This window comes from Eschscholzia californica, unplaced genomic scaffold, assembly GCF_041429995.1.
Source record: "Eschscholzia californica isolate CP2 unplaced genomic scaffold, dmEscCali1.0.p SCAF_3, whole genome shotgun sequence".
Taxonomy (NCBI): domain Eukaryota; kingdom Viridiplantae; phylum Streptophyta; class Magnoliopsida; order Ranunculales; family Papaveraceae; genus Eschscholzia; species Eschscholzia californica.
Window position 1 is genome coordinate 15,328,503 of NW_028238420.1, and position 18,112 is coordinate 15,346,614.

An 18,112-nucleotide genomic window follows, 5' to 3' on the forward strand; every position below is an offset into this window, starting at 1 on the left:
TTCCATGGTTATCATGTTTGATTGAAACTACTATTTCGTAGTCAGAAGATTTTGGATTTTTCTTTAGGGTTATCTCGTATCTTTGATATGTAGAAGTTACATTGTTTAAGAATTCTTGATAGATAATGTTTCCAAGTTGATAGATTCTTTAGGAGATGTTTCCTCATTCAAAGGCTTTCGAAGCCCAAGTTAACTAAATACTTAAGATTTTCACCAACTGGGATCTTTGATTAGATTCGGTTGTAAGTCGGTCAGCGTTAGGCACGTTTTTACCCCCTATGTTTCGAGATTTAGGTATCGACCCTGCTGACGTGGACCACTAGTCTTCGACCTCTAAGACAGTGCCTAAGACAATCGTACCGACTCTAGTCCTGGGATTGAGTGACAGACCTCCTTGAGATTCGACCTCTTTGTTGAGAGAGTTGACCCGCCGGACCCCTTGGTCTTTTCTCGACTATTGACCTCAGTCAACTAATGACTAATTTTTGCATCATCAGTAAGAAAATCAATTGACTTGAATTTAAAATGCTGATAGACCAAAATTTTTGTTTTGAAATAATTTCCACCAAAATTTCGTTCACTTTTAATTCATTTTTTTTAAGAAATTCGAAGTCCATTAAAAAATTAATTATAACGAATGTTTGGTATATTGGCAACTTAATTGTTTTTCACTGGTCAGTAGCAAAGGCGGCTTTGTGGAATTATTTAGCTTCGTCATACCCAGACCTTTTGATTAAATCACCTTGGCATTGAGCAAGTAAGACACCATAAATGTAAAGTTTTAGGACTTGCGCCATAGGAACTTGGACTATTTTTACATCACAAATGATGAAATGTAAAAGGGTTACTTAATTTGCCCTCGTTGATATTATCATTTGTAAGAAAAGCTTATCGTAATGTCCTGGATCCTCAAAACAACCAAATTTAAATTATAGATAAGGAATTTGAGTAAGAAAATAGTTGTCGATACGAAAGGCAAAAAAGAACTTTTCTTGTTTGTTCTCTATGAGTATTTTTCTTAATTAACTCAAGAGATTTTCAATGTGTTTTAAAGTGAAAGAAAATCATTTCTTTCCTAAATCAATTTCTTTTCAGAAGGAAAAACATGACCCAGTGATGTGAAAACAAGTTTTGTTGAGAGCTTTTCTCAAGCAACTAGAGCTTGGAGACATTTTTTTACTCTCTTTTCTATTTAGAGCCCTGATTCAATGAGCTTAAGCTCACAGTGAGATATATGAGCTTGAACTCTTTATTTTTCTGGATCTTTCTCGACTATTTTATTTCTGGATCTAGTGTACCTCTATCTTTTTTTTCTTGAAGTTGTTAAATGATCATGTTGTAATGGTGTTCTTTGAAAGGAATTTTCTCTCTCATAGTCTCCAAACGCTACCTTTACCTCTCAACCTCCTAAAAAATTCTTTTAACAAAAAAAACCTCCTGAAATTAAGTGTTTATGCATTATTTAATGGAATTTGAGAGAGAACGAAACACCAAAATTGTAGTTGAGTAGGATTTTACAAGAATCATAAATAAAAATCAGTGAATTAAGGGGTGTAAAATGTAAATCATAGCTTATCAAACCAGCTGTACACTTATTCGTGTCGAATCCACTAAATACCTAACTTTTGCATTTGAATTTAGATTCGACATCCTGGTGGGAGTTCAAAGTATCAATAACTACACGATATTAGAAACTCTAATTGAGAGACATACATGATAAGATATTGAAAACTGTAGTATCTAACAAATATAGGATATCCAATAAATATCAAATTGTAACATCCAAATCCAAGTTCAAAGTACCAAATTACGTTTTCTTTATCATTCTTATTTCGTTAAGGCTACTTTGACTAAGTTATGACATGTATGTCTCTTAACTATAGAAAACGTAGTTACGTTCTTACTGTTTTGGAGAAAATTTTACGAATTGTTCTTTTTGGCAAAGCCCTCTTTGGTGGGACGTTAACATCTATAGGTAGGAATCGACGAATGTCGAATAATATTTTATGAGACAACCAATTTGAATTCAAATGTGAGAACTTGATATTTATTAGATATCAGATATCTTGTCGGCTTTATATAAAAATAAGCATATATCCAATCTAATGAGATACATTTTACCACCCCTAGTTAATAGTGAGATAAATACTGGTTTTAAGGATGTTCATGAAAATGACATGAGTTCCTCGAAAAAGCCACAACTACCTTGCAAAATTTTGTTGGTGGAAATATGCATGGAAGAAGTAATGAATTTGTTCGCAGACTTGTAGTGTGAACGTGAACGTGTGGGGCAAACACAATTTTGTGATAAAATGTATTTAGATGACCTTCTACAAGTTTTATTTGTCTCTACAATTAAGGAGGAAGCAAGCTGTAACTTATGGGTGTGGATTGAGCTCCACAATCAATGGCTACACGCTCGAGCTCACACCACATGCTATGAGCTCGAGCTCGCTCGAGCTCGCTCAATCACGACTCTAATTTTAAATTGAAATTTTACTTTAGATTTTAATTGATTTTTATCTTTATCTCTTCTGTGGAAAATGGTTTTTAGGTGAAAAAATAGAAAGAAAATGGAAGAAAAAATAAACAACGAAATAGTCAAGATATAGGGTGACATTAAGAGTGCTCCTCAGAGCCCCAGTTTTGGTGCTATAAGCAGACGGCTTATTAGTTTGATTAAGGTCAGTGAACATTTGACCCGAACACTTTATAAGAACTCAGATTTTAAGTTTTTTTTCTTCCCACATTAGGAAAATAACCAATAAAAGTTCTTCTCAAGCGATTTTTAAGCAAGGGAGAAGCTCTAATGAGATATATAAAAATTTCCTAACCCATTTGATGTTTAATCGACGTGTACAAGGGTCAATTGGTGCTTGTTTGAAAATCCAAGTACCCTTTCATAATTTGTTTGTTTGATATGTACTCTGCTGCTCCAAATTCATAGCCTTCACACCACTTTCTTCGTCTTCTTCTTGTCGGCCTCCTTTGTTTTCATCTACCCAATTCATTGTCCTCATATTCCTTCAATGGGGATAATTCCTATTGTGCGGCCAATTTCTCATTGTCCTCATATTCCTTCAATGGGGATAATTACTATTGTGTGGCCAATTTCCTAATGTGAGTAACACTTAGCTCCACCAAATTATGCATACGGGTTGTGTTGGTTCCTATATTGTTTGTCGGTCATTGAATAGTATTATTTTAATTGCCTCTTGTCACCATTCGTGGTGGTTCAACATTCTCAAAGATAGCTCTTTTTTCCTTCTTATTATTAAAGCAAGGTTTTTCTTCCTTCAGAAATCTAGAGTTCGTACGATCTTGCTCCGACGCTTTTTAGCTTTTCGTGCCAAGGTGTATGCATCTTAAATAGTCTATATTGTAGGTATCCCGCCCACTCTCTTAGACTATATTTTAAACTATTCAGAATTCAATCTACAAGAACATCATCTGATTATGTAAGATTTTCCATATTATTTCTTTGCGCCAATCTTGAATTCCTCGTTATAATCACTCATTAAACGCAATCCACATTTACAGTTTTTCTATACGTTGAACAAATGTTGTTGATAATCAGGATATAGGATTATCTCCCTAGGGTTCTCCTTCATACACTGCCAACTCTAGATAGATGTTTGTCTGAGCCTCATCTTTAGACCTTATAATCTATCCCACCAATTAACAGCATTTCCCTTCAGCCTACAAGCTATAATTTCTATTTGCTTATTTGAAACCGTAGATGGCATATCGACTTGTTGTTTGACCTCATGTAGCCAATAAATGAACTTTTCTATACGTAAATACCCATTAACGATGTATCTCTATCTTGATCTTGTATTCATCGTAATATCTACTTAGGTGCACTTAGGTTGGGTATTGCTACCTTTGTCTCTTGAATTGTTAGCATGTTTTTGAAATTGTTGTACCTCCTTCGTCTCTATTAAGAGTGTGTTGTGAGTTAATCCCTCTGTACTTCCTTTTTGATGGTTGGTTGGCTAGTGTTTGCATTGACAGTCTTGTAGTTTTTCACCATCTCAGGAACCTCCTGCATGAATTGATCCATCCAATGATCTATCTTATCAAGTGTTAACCATATAACATCGATCCCTCAATCACCGTTAGCGTTTGTGCCTCAAGCCTTGTCTTCTTCCATTAAACCAGGAGAAATCTTGCTTTTGATGTCAACTAACGTAGAGTACAATTCATAAAAGATTTTGATCTATGTCAAAAACTTAAACTAATTAAAAACTTACATAGAATATGAAAACTATTGTAGTTTTACTACTGAACGAGTTAAATGACTAGATCACCTTTATACAATATTAGGGTTCCATAAAGCTAATCAAACTCGAATTAACAACCTCTAAATAACTAAATCGCAGAATCTCAAAAAAATAGAAAACTAACAAAAAATGGTAAAAAAAAAAAACAAATAAGAGTCCATTTTGAAGGCCTAAGAGCATCTCCAATGCAATACTCAATCTTAGAAACTCTGAGTGCCACCTAGGATTTTTAGAGTTTTTTCTTAAAAATCCTCTCCAATGCAACACTCTGTTTGGATCTCTAAGATGACATGTCGAAGGTGTAATAGAGATATCTCAAAAGGACACTCTATTTCTAGAGTGTCCTCTTGAGATATCTCTAATTGTCCAACTCATCAATATTAGATTTTCAACCAATAGAAATCGAGTCTTGTATATAATCTAAATAACTAATTATTTATTTACAAAAATAACTATGTCACATACGTAAATAAGATGAGTTTAGAGTTTTGCATTGAAACACGAAAAAATTGAAGATCTTTATTTCCGCCATCTATTAGTGAGAATCTCAATTGAAACTTGACACATAGGATGAATAGAGATTTTTTTGAGTTTTGCATTGGAGATGCTCTAAGGTGATAGACCTTGACTCCCAAAATGGACTATTTATGGCGCAAGCTACAAGCAATGTGCGGAACATCGTGTCGCACCAAAGCCCGAACTTCATTCAGTTTTGACATCCATATCTTCAATTTTGGTAGTTTCAGTCGTGTGCTCTTATTTTTAACTGCATCGATTTCTTCCTTAAATTTCTTCCTTAAATTTCTCGATCAATTGCTCTGCATCACAAATGCTTTTTTGGGGTGAAAAAGATTAATATCTTAGAATATAGGAAGGTCATTTTGGTACCAAGTACATCAAACCTTAGAAGGACATAGACACAAATTGTGATGTGTTTTTCTCCATGTGATGAAGGTCATTGAGGTGAAAAATGTATGCTTACTTGAAGTGAAGGCGACTCCCATGTGATGTGCTTTTCTCCATTTCCCAATACTGTGTCTCATTTATGTTAAAGGGAAAGGCTTCAAGTACTCTAATAAGTCCCATATTTCCTTCTTTGTGTAACACAAAATTTTGGAACTTTGGATATCTACCAATTTTAATGTTCTAATCTTATCATTTTGGTCAGCTCGAGCTCACTTCAGTTTAGGATTTTAGTCAACAAAGTTTCGGAATTTGGGCATTTAGGTGCAAAATTTATTAATTTTATTGAATCCCATGTACCATACATACTCTTGGATGTTTTTTATGTGGTCTTCTATATTATTCCATTTCATGTCAGTATCAAATGTCTTTATCGCCTCGTAATATTAGTGTGGAAGCAATATAACGACTTTGTTTGTTTGATCTTAAAATTCGATAATCATCTTATAATTGTTTTTGGATGATTAAAATATATATCCCGTGAATAACAATAGATTTTTTTCAGATCACGAACATCTCTGCAACTTTCCTTTGTCTATTTGACAAGCGCAACAAACCAACTTTTGGAGATAGATATCCAGTACAAAAAAATAACAATTCCACACGATGTAGGATTCTTAGGATTTTAAAGCCAACTGACGAAGGAATATATTTTCCTACAAAATCTTATTTTTAGTTCTTTCCTACCAAAAGACCATTAGGTCGTTTGTATTTGGGGAGCTATATACCTAACATAAACATGTAATGCGACCTTATATTATTTTAATCTTTCATTACTTTATTTAGGCCGCGACTTTATGGAATAAAGAAAAATTTCCGGAGAATAAAAATTCTCCACAAAATTGGTCAACTGAGATTGACTTTTTTTATATCTATTTGTTGCTCTAGGGCTTTTAAATTTAGAGTTAAACAAAACAAATTTTTTAAAAGATCTCATAAACGAATTTAGAAAGAACTTTTATAAACTTAAGCAAAATCTTTCTCGAGTTCTAAATCCTAAACTCCTTTCAAGTGTTTCTTCTTTTCTTCATCTTATTTTCCAAAGCTCTGTTTTATTCTAATCACTAAACCTTAACAACATGGAGAAAAAGCCTAATATGTTTAGAAGTGAATATCTTTTAGGGTTCGAAATTAACTAATTTCTAGGGTTTAGAATGTGTTTATCTTGGGGAAAAGTAATGGATGAAGAAACTTGCTTTGGGCATCCTGTTGTTTCCCTGGTTCTATTTTAAGATAACAAATTCTTAAACTTTCTGTTTCAACAAAACAGAGTATACCACTTTATTTGTCTTTCTATCTGATAAATCAGAAAAAGAGTTATCTTCTCTAAACTAATTGAAAACGATGATAACAGTGACTATTAATTAAAAATTAAATATAACAAAGATCCGAGTCGAGGATACCTCTGTCCATAAGACAATTTACACCCTGTATATAAGTACCAACAGTGATGGTGTATGTCTCCCAGGTTAAAACAGATTACCTATCAAGTTAAAGATGGTACCTCTTAATTATGATAGTTTGTCGAACTTTGTAAGCAATACGAACTTCTGAAACAATGATCTTTAAATTCTAATGCTTGAAAATGAATGCTCCTAAAATTCTAATAAAATTGATGTTTTGTTTGCTGAATTCTCATGGTATTTATAGGGGTATTGACACCACTTCGTATGGGTGCCTATAGATTAATGGATGCTTTCTAACAGTCATATTTGATTGTTGGTTTTCGAGTGTCTATCTTGACTGTCAGATCTTAATGGATCTATCAAGATCTGTCGCATTGAACGTCCACCGTTAGCTCATCAAGGGATCTATCTTAAGGGCGCCAAACATCCGGACCGTCAGATCAAATATATGACCGTAAAATCCAAGGCTCCAATCGCTCCTCGCGACGATGCGTCAGTGCAAAGTGTGTGTGGGTGCCTCTAAAGCGCCCTAAACGCCCACGCCGCGCGTGCATGGTTTACGTGGTGCAAACCACGTGAAACACCTTTCCCTTTCAAAGAACATACCATAAATATATGAAATAGTCTATATAAGGAAATAAAACTTCTCCAGCATCATAAAATGTGGTACTAAACTCAAAATCCTGGTTTAAAGTAAGCCTGTCAGTCGATATCCGAATATTCGATATCTGATCCGCATCCGTATTTAAATTTTAAAAAGATATCTAAAATTTCAGACATCGGATACGGATATTCCTTATCGGATATCTGCTTATCAGATTCAGATATGGATACACTAATATTCGATCCGATAAATATCTGTATCCGATAAGTAATATAAAAAAATAAAAAAAATATAAATTTATTCATAATTAGATATAAAATGTATGGTTGAGATTTATTATTTAGTTCTAATGGTTAAAAACTTAAAGAAAAAATTATTATCGGATATTGATTTATAATATCCGTCGGATAATAATCGGATATCGGATAACTTATCGAATTCAGGTGCGGATATGCCTATATCCGATCCGATAAGCTACCGTTTACAGCCTTAGTTTAGAGTTAATGGTACCCATACCAAATTAATTTGGCAATAACTCATTCATACAGAACCGGATTTGGACAAAATTTAGGTTTAAATTCAAGAGCTCGACGAGACGAATCCAACAAGACGTCTTGCTCGAGATTCTGATGAATATAGGTACCTCAAATTAAGGAAAAAATGGTCTAGCTTCTTTTGAGCTAGGTACCCATTCCAACAATCCTCCACATGAATGATTATTACATGTTTTCGAGAATCACAGCAAACTTACTGACCTTACTATAATAATGCAGACAGACATAAGTTCATATGCGAAATTTCGCTGCATCGGAAGAGGTTGCTTTTGGCTTTGAACCTTTCCTAGTGAATAACTACATGACTTACAAGGACAACAGTGAACTGTAAGTCTTGAACTGAGTCCAGGTTATTGTAAACCAATATAGCTATGACACAACTAGTTTTTTATTACGTAAGTTCTCGGTTTTGTTCTTTTCGGCCATGAACGATCCCGGATTCTTGTATGTTACTAGAGAATTCAACCTAAAACGACATTCTCATAGAACCGGCCACATTTCTCACACATATAGATTTTTCCTACTTAAGTATCCTGCTATACCTTTACTTTTAGAATTTATTCTAAGTCTTCTTTAATGCAGGCGATACTAATTTCATCCTAGGAATGGTAAAGAGATATGTTCTCTTTCAGTGTCACTTTCGAGTCAGGATATAACTTTAGTTGCCCTTTGAACCTAGATCGTGGGATCTAAGATTAGGTAGGGTTTCATCATGCCTTTGCTCATTTTCTTTAGGTAGTAGCCCCATTTTTTTTACGAAGCAATTACAAGATCTCTAGATAACCCCTTAGTAAAAGGATCGGCTAGGTTATCTTTGGACTTCACATAGTCAATTATTATGACTCCCTCAGTGAGTAATTGCTTTACAGTGTTATGTCGTCGACGAATGTGCCGCGACTTACCGTTATAAATCTTACTATGTGTTTGTGCAATCGCAGCTTGGTTATCACAATATACATTGATTGCAGGCACTGGCTTAGGCCATATAGGTATATCTTCTAAAAATTGTCTTAGCCATTCAGCTTCTTCTGCAGCTTTATCCAATGCAATGAACTCTGAATCCATTGTTGATCTAGCAATGCAAGTTGGCTTAGAAGATTTCCAAGAGAAGGCAACCCCTCCATGTGTGAATACATATCCACTGGTGGACTTTATATCATCTGTATCTGATATCCAATTTGCATCACAATATCCTTCAAGTACTTCTGGATACTTAGTGTAATGGAGTCCATATTCCTTTGTATGTCGTAGATACCGTAATAGCCTAGTTATAGGAATTCAATGTGTCTCATTTGGATTACCTGTAAATATGCTCAATTTACTAACTGAGAGAGCTAAGTCTAGTCAAGTACAATTCATGAGATACATAAGGCTGCCTATAATCCTTGATTACTCTAATTGTCTTACCTCGATTTTAGTATTCTTTTTAAGATGAATACTTGGATCAAACGGAGTCCTTGCTATCCTGTCGTCATTTTTGCTGAAATTTTCCAAAATCTTCTCAACATAGTGAGATTGGGACAAACTAATCCCTTCATCAGCTGTCTTGGTAAGTTTTATGCCACGAATGACTTCAGCTTTTCCCAAATATTTCATATCAAAGTTTTTGGAAAGCATTTTTTTTAGTTGTATTAATGACATCTAAATTATTTCCAATAATTAACATATCATCTACATACAAACATACTACGACACATCCTTTTGTTGTGCTCTTAGTGCAAACACATTTGTCACACTCATCAATTTTGAACCCATTTGATAGTAAAGTATTATCAAATTTCATGTGCCACTGCTTAGGAGCTTGCTTAAGACCATACAATGATTTTACTAATCTACACACCTTCTTTTCTTGTCTAGGAACCACAAACACTTCAAGTTGTTTCATATAGATCTCTTCATCGAGATTTCTGTTTAAGAAGGCTGTTTTTACATCCATTTGGTGAATTTTCAAACTATACAAGGATGTTGTAGCTACTAGCACTCTTATGGAGGTGATTCGACTAACAGGAGAATAAGTATCGAAATCATCTAATCATTCCTTTTGTCTGAATCCTTGTGCGACGAGTCGCGCCTTATACTTTTCGATAGATCCATCTGTTTTTAATTTCTTCTTAAAAATCCATTTACATCCTAAAGTCTTACAACCAGGTGGAAGATCCACTCCCTCCCAAGTATGGTTTTGCATGATGGATTCTATCTCACTATTCACAACTTCTTTCCAAAATGGAGCTTCTCTAAATGTTTGAGGTTCCCCTTCAATCATGAAGGTGACAAAATGAAAACAAAAGATCTTTTCTACCTTTGTCCCTTTACTTTTTCGAGGTTCAATTTCTTATTCTTTGATTTCTAGGTCATCTTCTTTAGATGGTTCTAGAATTTGATCACTTTGATCTCTATTTTTTTTCTTAGTTTCGGATTGTATTTCCTAGTTTTGTTTATATGGAAAGATATGCTCAAACAACTCTGCATCTCAAGATTTCATAATGGTGTTTGCATGGATATCTGTTATATCCAAATTTTGAACCAGGAAACGATATGCACCACTATTAATTGCTGGTCCTATGTAAATACAATCTACATTTTAGGTCCTATCTTAACCTTCTTAGGAGGGGGAACTAGTACCTTAGCAAGGCACCCCCCCCCCCACACTTTTGGGTACTTAAAAGATGGTTTTCTTCCTTTCCACAGCTCATACGGAATGTATCCTGTTTTTCTATGGGGTAACTTATTTAATAAGTGGTTGGCTGTTAAGATAGCCTCCCCCCACAAGTTCTGAGGTAAACCAGAACTCAACAACAGTGCATTCATCATTTCTTTCAAAGTTCTGTTTTTACGCTCAACAATCCCATTTTGTTGAAGGGTGTATGGAGCGGTTGTTTGATGAATGATTCCATTCTTTGCACATATTTTAGCAAAAGGAGATTCATATTCTCATCATCTATCACTTCTAATTGCCTTAATCTTTTTATTAAGTTGATTTTCCACTTCTGTTTTATAAAGCTCAAATTTTTTAGGGTTCTTACCCAAATAGCCCCTAACTTTGTGACCAGCTTCCGGGCTAGCCCCTAACTTTATCAAATATTCCCATATGGCCCTTTTTTCAGTTACCGTTAGCACACCGTTAACTAGTCATCACCTTATCTCCTCCATCTCATCTTCTCTCTCTGCCACATCATCTTCTCGTCACCTCATCATCTTCAACGACGAGGGTCGCCTGCCGGCAAATTTTCCTGCCGGCGACCTTCAAACATTTTTTTTTCTCTCCTCTCTCTCTATATAAATTTTTTTTTCTCCTCTCTCTAGATCTGATGAGAGAGAGAGAGAGAGAGAGAGAGAGAGGAGAGAAAAAAAATGTTTGAAGGTCGCCGGTCGGCAACCCTCGCCGGTGAAGACGATGAGGTGGCGAGAAGATGATGTGGCAGGAGAGAAGATGAGATGGAGGAGAGAAGGTGATGACTAGTTAACGGTGTGCTAACGATAACTGAAAAAAGGGCCATATGTGAACATTTGATAAAGTTAGGGGCTAGGCAGGAAGCTGGTCACAAAGTTAGGGGCTATTTGGGAAATAATCCAATTTTTTAATTGCTTCATCTTTACTTTTTAATAAGTAAACATAACAACATCTTGTGGAATCATCTAGGAAAGTGATGAAATATTTCTTTCCTCTTCTTGTTTGAACCATGTTTAAACCATAAATATTAGTGTGAATTAAATCTAAAGGTTCTGTGTTTCTTTCAACTAATTTAAAAGAAGGCTTAGTCATTTTTGACTCTACACAAGTGGGGCACTTCTTTCTAGATTCAATTTCAAATTTGGGTATTAGATCCATATTCATTAATTTATTTATTGAATTTAAATTCACATGTCCTAATCTCTTATGCCAAATTTTAGAAGAAGATTCAACAATGAAAGCGGAACTCATAACTTTATTATTAATAATATTTGATGCTTTAGGCATTGCAGTGGTTACATTTGGTTTAAGTAGACCCCCTGACATGTATCCCTTGTCCACATACATATTATTTTTGGACAGTACAAAATTATCTGCGATAAATATAAGTTTAAACCCATTCTTAATAAGGAGATATCCGGATACTAGATTCTTCCTTACATCTGGAGCCCAAGGTTACTTCTTTTCCAGAAGTAAACTTCAACACCACCTTTCCTTTGGCGGTTGAGTCATTACCTATAAACAGGTTCTCTTCATTGTCTGCTTCTTTATAAGTAAAGAACAAGCTTCGATCAGCACAAATATGACGAGTAGACCCTATATCTATCCACCATTCTCTCATGTTACCAATGACATTAGCTTCAGAAACAACATCACAGAGGTTCATATTTTCAAATTTCAGAACCACATCATCGACCACATCTTCATTATTAGTAAGGAGAACACATAAATTCTGAAGTTCTGAATCTTCAATAAGTGAAGTTAGTTTAGCACTCCTCCAAGATATAGCTCCACCATCAAGTAGACAAATGTGACCTGATGTAGATTTCTAACTATCTTGGCATCCAACAAAGTCAGAATCTGAGTACCCTATGAGCTCCAAGTGATCCGACTTCTTGTATGTGACGTAATCCTTAGTTCTCTTCAACTATTTGAAAACCCTTTTGGCTGCTTTCCAATGATCCATTCCAGAATAACTTAAATATTTGCCTAACATACCGACAGTAAATGTTATATCTGGACGTGTACAAACTTGAGCATACATCACACCCCCAACTGCTAAAGCATAGGGAATCTGTTGCATTTCTTTAATTTCCATATTGGTTCGAGGGCACTGGTTTAGACTAAACTTGTCTCCTTTAGCGACTGAGGTGTCTCCTGGTTTACATTCTTGCATACCATATCTTTTAAGAACTTTTTCAATATAGCTCTTTTGTGATAGTCCAAGAATACCTCGTGTGCGATCACGGTGTATCTGGATCCCTAATACAAATGAAGCTTGCTAAGATCTCTCATATCGAATTTCTTGGATAGAAATTTCTTGGTTTCATGCATCATTTCCTTATCATTGGTAGCAAGTAGTATGTCGTCCACATACAAAACTAGAAACAGAAAAATACTCCCACTGAACTTGTGATACACACAATCCTCCACAATTTTTGTCTCAAAACCAAATGAGACTACAACTTGATGAAATTTGTAGTACCACTGACGGAAAGTTTGCTTGATTTGCAAACCACATTCTTTGGATCACCAGATACAAAGTTTTCGGATTGCACCATATATATTGGTTCATCAATGTTTCCATTGAGAAACGCCCTTTTGACATCCATCTAATGCAGCTCAAGATCAAAATGCGCAACAAGTGTCATAATTATGCTAAAAGAGTCTTTCGAAGAAACTGGACAGGAAGTCTCTTTATAGTTCGCACCTTCCTTTTTGAGTGAAGCCTTTATTCACAAGACGAGCCTTATATCTTTCCACATTACTTTTCGAATCCATTTACAACTAAGGGTTTCTTACCTTCAGGTAATGGGACAAGATCCCAAACTTGATTGTCTTGCATTGATTTGTATTCTTATTTCATGGCTTTGATCCATTTTCAGAGTTAAAATCCTGCATGGCTTGACGAAAGTTGATTGAATCATCTTCCGTCAATCCACCGGTATCCTCATGTTCTTTGAGATATACTATGTAATCATCTGAAATAGCACTTCTCTTGTCTGTGCTGGATCTCCTTAAAGGCACTTCCTCTTGAGGTTATTGAATTTGTCCTTCAGGAACAACTTCCTCAACTGGAGTGGGGAGTTGTTCAACATTGTCTTCTAAGGGTTCCAAATCTCCTTCTTCGACAATCGTACGCATGAAAATTGGTACATTGTCAGAAGTAGTAGTAGGGATCACCATTAATTCCTCCTCAAAGACAATGTCTCTAACCTTATTTTTCCCCCAAACTCAACATCCTCAAAAAACATTGCAATTCCCGTCTCAAAAATAGACTTTCTTGTGGGATTATAAAATTTGTAGCCCCTAGATCGCTCCGAGTATCCAATAAAGTAGTTGCTTATTGTTTTGGAGTCCAACTTCTTTTCATTCGGCCTATAAAGGCCTGCCTCAGATGGGTATCCCCAAATATGTAGATGCTTTAGACTTAGCTTTCGTCCTGTCCAAAGTTCATAAGGTGTTTTAGCAATTGCTTTAGATGGTACTCTATTAAGGATGTAAGTTGTTGTCTTTAATGCTTCTCTCAGAGTGACTCTCGTAAGGTATAATGACCGATCATACTCCTTACCCTATCCTTTAGAGTGTGATTCGCCGTTCAGCTACACCATTCATGGTAGGAGAACCTAGCATGGTGTATTGTGGAACGATTCTGCATTCCTGTAGGAAGTTAACAAATAACCCTGGACGTTGTTCTCCTGAACAATCATATTTGTCGTAGTATTCACCTCCATGATCAGATCAAACGACTTTTAATTTTGCGTTGAGTTGATTTTCAACTTCAGCTTTAAAAGCTCTGAACACGTCTAAGGACTCAGACTTTTCATGAATGAGATATAAGTAACCATATCGAGAGAAACCGTCTATGAATGAAATGAAATATCGTCGACCATTCCAAGAAGGCGAAGGGAATGACCAACATATATCAATATGAATCAATTCTAAGACTCCTGAAGTTCGAGTGACACCTAATATCTTCTGTTTTGTTTGTTTGCTTTTATGCACTCTACACAGACATCTAAGTCTGAAATGTCAAGTGAATCCAAAATACCTTCTGACACCAGTCCTTTGAGTCTATTTTTGGATATATGACCCAAACGCTTATGCAATAATTTTGCTGAATTCACTTCAGTAATTTTTCTTTTTGTACCCCGGGTTTCCATGTGCAAGGTTTCATTATATGATTCAATAGTGTCAAGCAAGTATAGCTTATCATAAGCACTTAGAGAACCAATATCGCACTTATTTGAATTCAAAGAAAGACTAAACTGATTGTTTCCAAATGAACAATGATAACCGGATTTGTCCAAAACAGAAACAGAAACCAAATTATGTCTGAATGACGATACAACAAAAGTGTCTTTCAAATCAAATAAAATCCAGTTCCTAATAATAACCTTAAATGACCTACTGCCTCGACCTTTACCGACTGCCCGTCTTCCACATAGATGTATCTTTCACCATCAATTGGCTTTCGGTAGGTCAGACAACCCTACATAGAAACACTAATGTGAGTAGTTGCACCGAATCTAACCACCACGTATTTCTAGGTACTGAAGGTAAATTAACTTCAGAACAGACCAAAGGAAAGAACATACCCTTCTTGGCACACGAAGTAGCATACTTGGTGCATTCTTTCTTCACATGCCCAGGTTTCCCACAAAAGAAACAACCAGTTTCTTCCTTAGGTTTCTTTTCTTATGGACCCTTAGTAGCTTCATTATCCTTATTTCTTTTCTTTCCCTTCCCTTTTGAGGTACTAGCCAATAAGCATTTTCAGATTTCTCATGCTTCACTCTTTCCTCTTCTTACACACAGTTCGATATGAGCTCATTAAGAGTCCACTTTTCCTTCTGGAAGTTGTCACTGACATTAAACTGACCAAATTGTGCTGGAAGGAAGTTCATTACCAAATGCACGAGTAAGTCCTCAGACAGCTCGAGCTTTAGTGCCTTTAGTTTGGAAGTTATATGAGACATATTCGTGATGTACTCCCTGGTGTTTCCCTTGCCTTTATACCTCATAGAAGTCAGGTTCGCCAAAAGCGTTCTTGTTTCTGCCTTATCATTCTTTTCATACTTTTTTTCGATTTAGGCAAGGAAATCAATGGCCTTAGTTACTCAGCAGAGATTGCGCCTTGAAAAGCTTCTAGCATGCCGGCTGCCGCGCTTAATGATCATGAGACTCATGCGATTGGAGCGATCCCACCTCTCATAGTGTCTCATTTCATCAGGAGAACTAACATCCGTAAGAGGGGCAAGTTGCTCCACACTAAGTGCAAGATCCAGTTCCATGCAACCCAAAACGATCAAAACGCTCTCTTTCCAGTCCTTAAAGTTATTTTTATTGAGAATGAGATGTTGTTAGCATTCATTGGTATATTTGTAGCAACTGCACAGAGAATAATAAATTTACATGTTCACGTCATAAATATACTAAAATTATTCTTAAAATTTAAACAATGACGAGATACATATCAGTATACTTAGCACAACATCAATATCAAATCTTTGGACAGTAATATTAATTTGTAAGTGGTATCTCTGTTGTAGTAATCAAATATAGACGATAAATCCTGTCAAATAACAAGTTTATCTTTGGACCAACTCATTATTCAATGGACACCTTACAATCATCTCATATTTATCACCGCAGGTGTATATGTAGTTCGGTCAAATACTAAACTACCTCTGGGTTGACTAATACCCGCATGAATTTACATACACACGACCGACTCCAACATTGTCATTGAACTAATCTACATAAAAGAGGTCACTTTAGCGACATTTTACTTCAATTAGTTCTATCAAATGTCTGATATTATTTGAGGGGTGTATCAGTCATTAATTGTTTAAATTTATAAAATAAATGTCCAAGAGAAACCTTTAATTTGGTCTATAATAGACCCAGTTAGATCGATCTGAATCAGGCGATTCAGAGCGGTCTAACCCACTCAATTGACATCTGACTCAGACCAGCCAACATGTTTGACTCAACCGAGTCAGACGATTCAGAACTATGGGAGTCAGCCGAGTTAGAACTGTCGGAGTCAGCCGACGCACCCCATATTAAGTGGGGAATTAACCACCCAATTATATTTTTTATTTTTTTTTATTTTCATAACATATATATATTCTTTAAACAAGAACAAAACCTTAATCCATGTATCTATAAACCTTGTTCATCTTGTCCATTTACACAAAAGATAACATAATTTTGTAAACACATAAAACATTATCAAAATATTATCATGCTAAAATTTAATATGTTAATCTAACTCTATTAATCAACATGATAAACAATAAACAAATACATGGTATGATTAATAATATCAACCAATTAGTTGTTTCAAATTTCAGATCCATACTTGGAAAAGTCGGTTTTTTTTAGAAGAGAAAGAGTCGTATGACGTCATCAAATAATCGGATCATCTCTCTCCTTTTTTCCCTAATCTTGAACCCTAGAAACAACAAGATCCCACAAAATCTATACAATAACCCACCAATCTCACACATGCAAGTAGAGATAACAACAATAAACAACCAATAATCATTACCCCACCAACTAATTTCATAAAAAAGCAAGCAGATCCGAAGGAAAAGGTAAATCAACACCACAACAGTCACCCTTTCCTTTACCCTCAAAACGAAACCCTAGCTTTCTGCTTCATAGTCTAAACCGAAACCATAGCTGAAATTTTCAAGATAAATCATCTTCATCAGCTAGCAGGGCATCATTAAGGCAGAAGGGCCGAGAATTTCAAGGTTTCTTTTGGATCAGATAGAGCATCTTGGGTTAAAGGGACTGGTAATCGGCTGGTTCCTCACAGTCAGAATATTGTACGGCGACTTTAAAGGGGACTGATGGAGCTACACAATAGGAGCTTTTGAGTGGTGAATAGATCGAGAAGAAGAAAATACCAGGGTAGTTTTCTCCACTCTTTGACTCTATTTTTCATCCAGTTCTCTATTTACATATCAGTTGTAACTCTTACTTTAGCTAGTAGTACAAATCAAGGAAGAAGCAGAATTAAGATGAAACCCTAACTGCAACAGATTATGAGCTAATCATACATCGGCAAACCCTTCAATCTTCACAGACCTCCTCTAGAAAGGAAGTTTAATCACTTATCTTTAGCGCTGGGTTGGATTAAATTGATAGTTTACTGAGTTTATCATACTTTGTTGCATGCCCTCTTGATCATGGTAAGTGTTCATCTTGATTTCATCTTGATATGTTGTCTAATGGTAGGCATCAACCATAAGGAAAACTTCTTATCTGATTTCACTTTACCTTTCCATAGAAATCCCGTAGATAGTTTTCATACTTTAGGTTCAAATTTCTCTTCAACTCTAGCTGAATATTACTCTAACCTTAGACCGTCTTCTATCGTCACACATTTCAGCACTAAGGAAGGTTTTAACGCCTCGGATACAATTAGGCTTACTTGGATCCATCGATCAACCACTACAAAAATACGGACTAGTTGTAACGGCTTTAAGCCGTTACAACAAGGGAAAAACCGTTACAAAAAGTGTAGTTGTAACGGCCTCGGGCCGTTACTATTTATGCCTAGGCCGTTACAATAAGTGCCGTGGCAATAAAAAATGTAACGAGTAGAAGCCGTTACA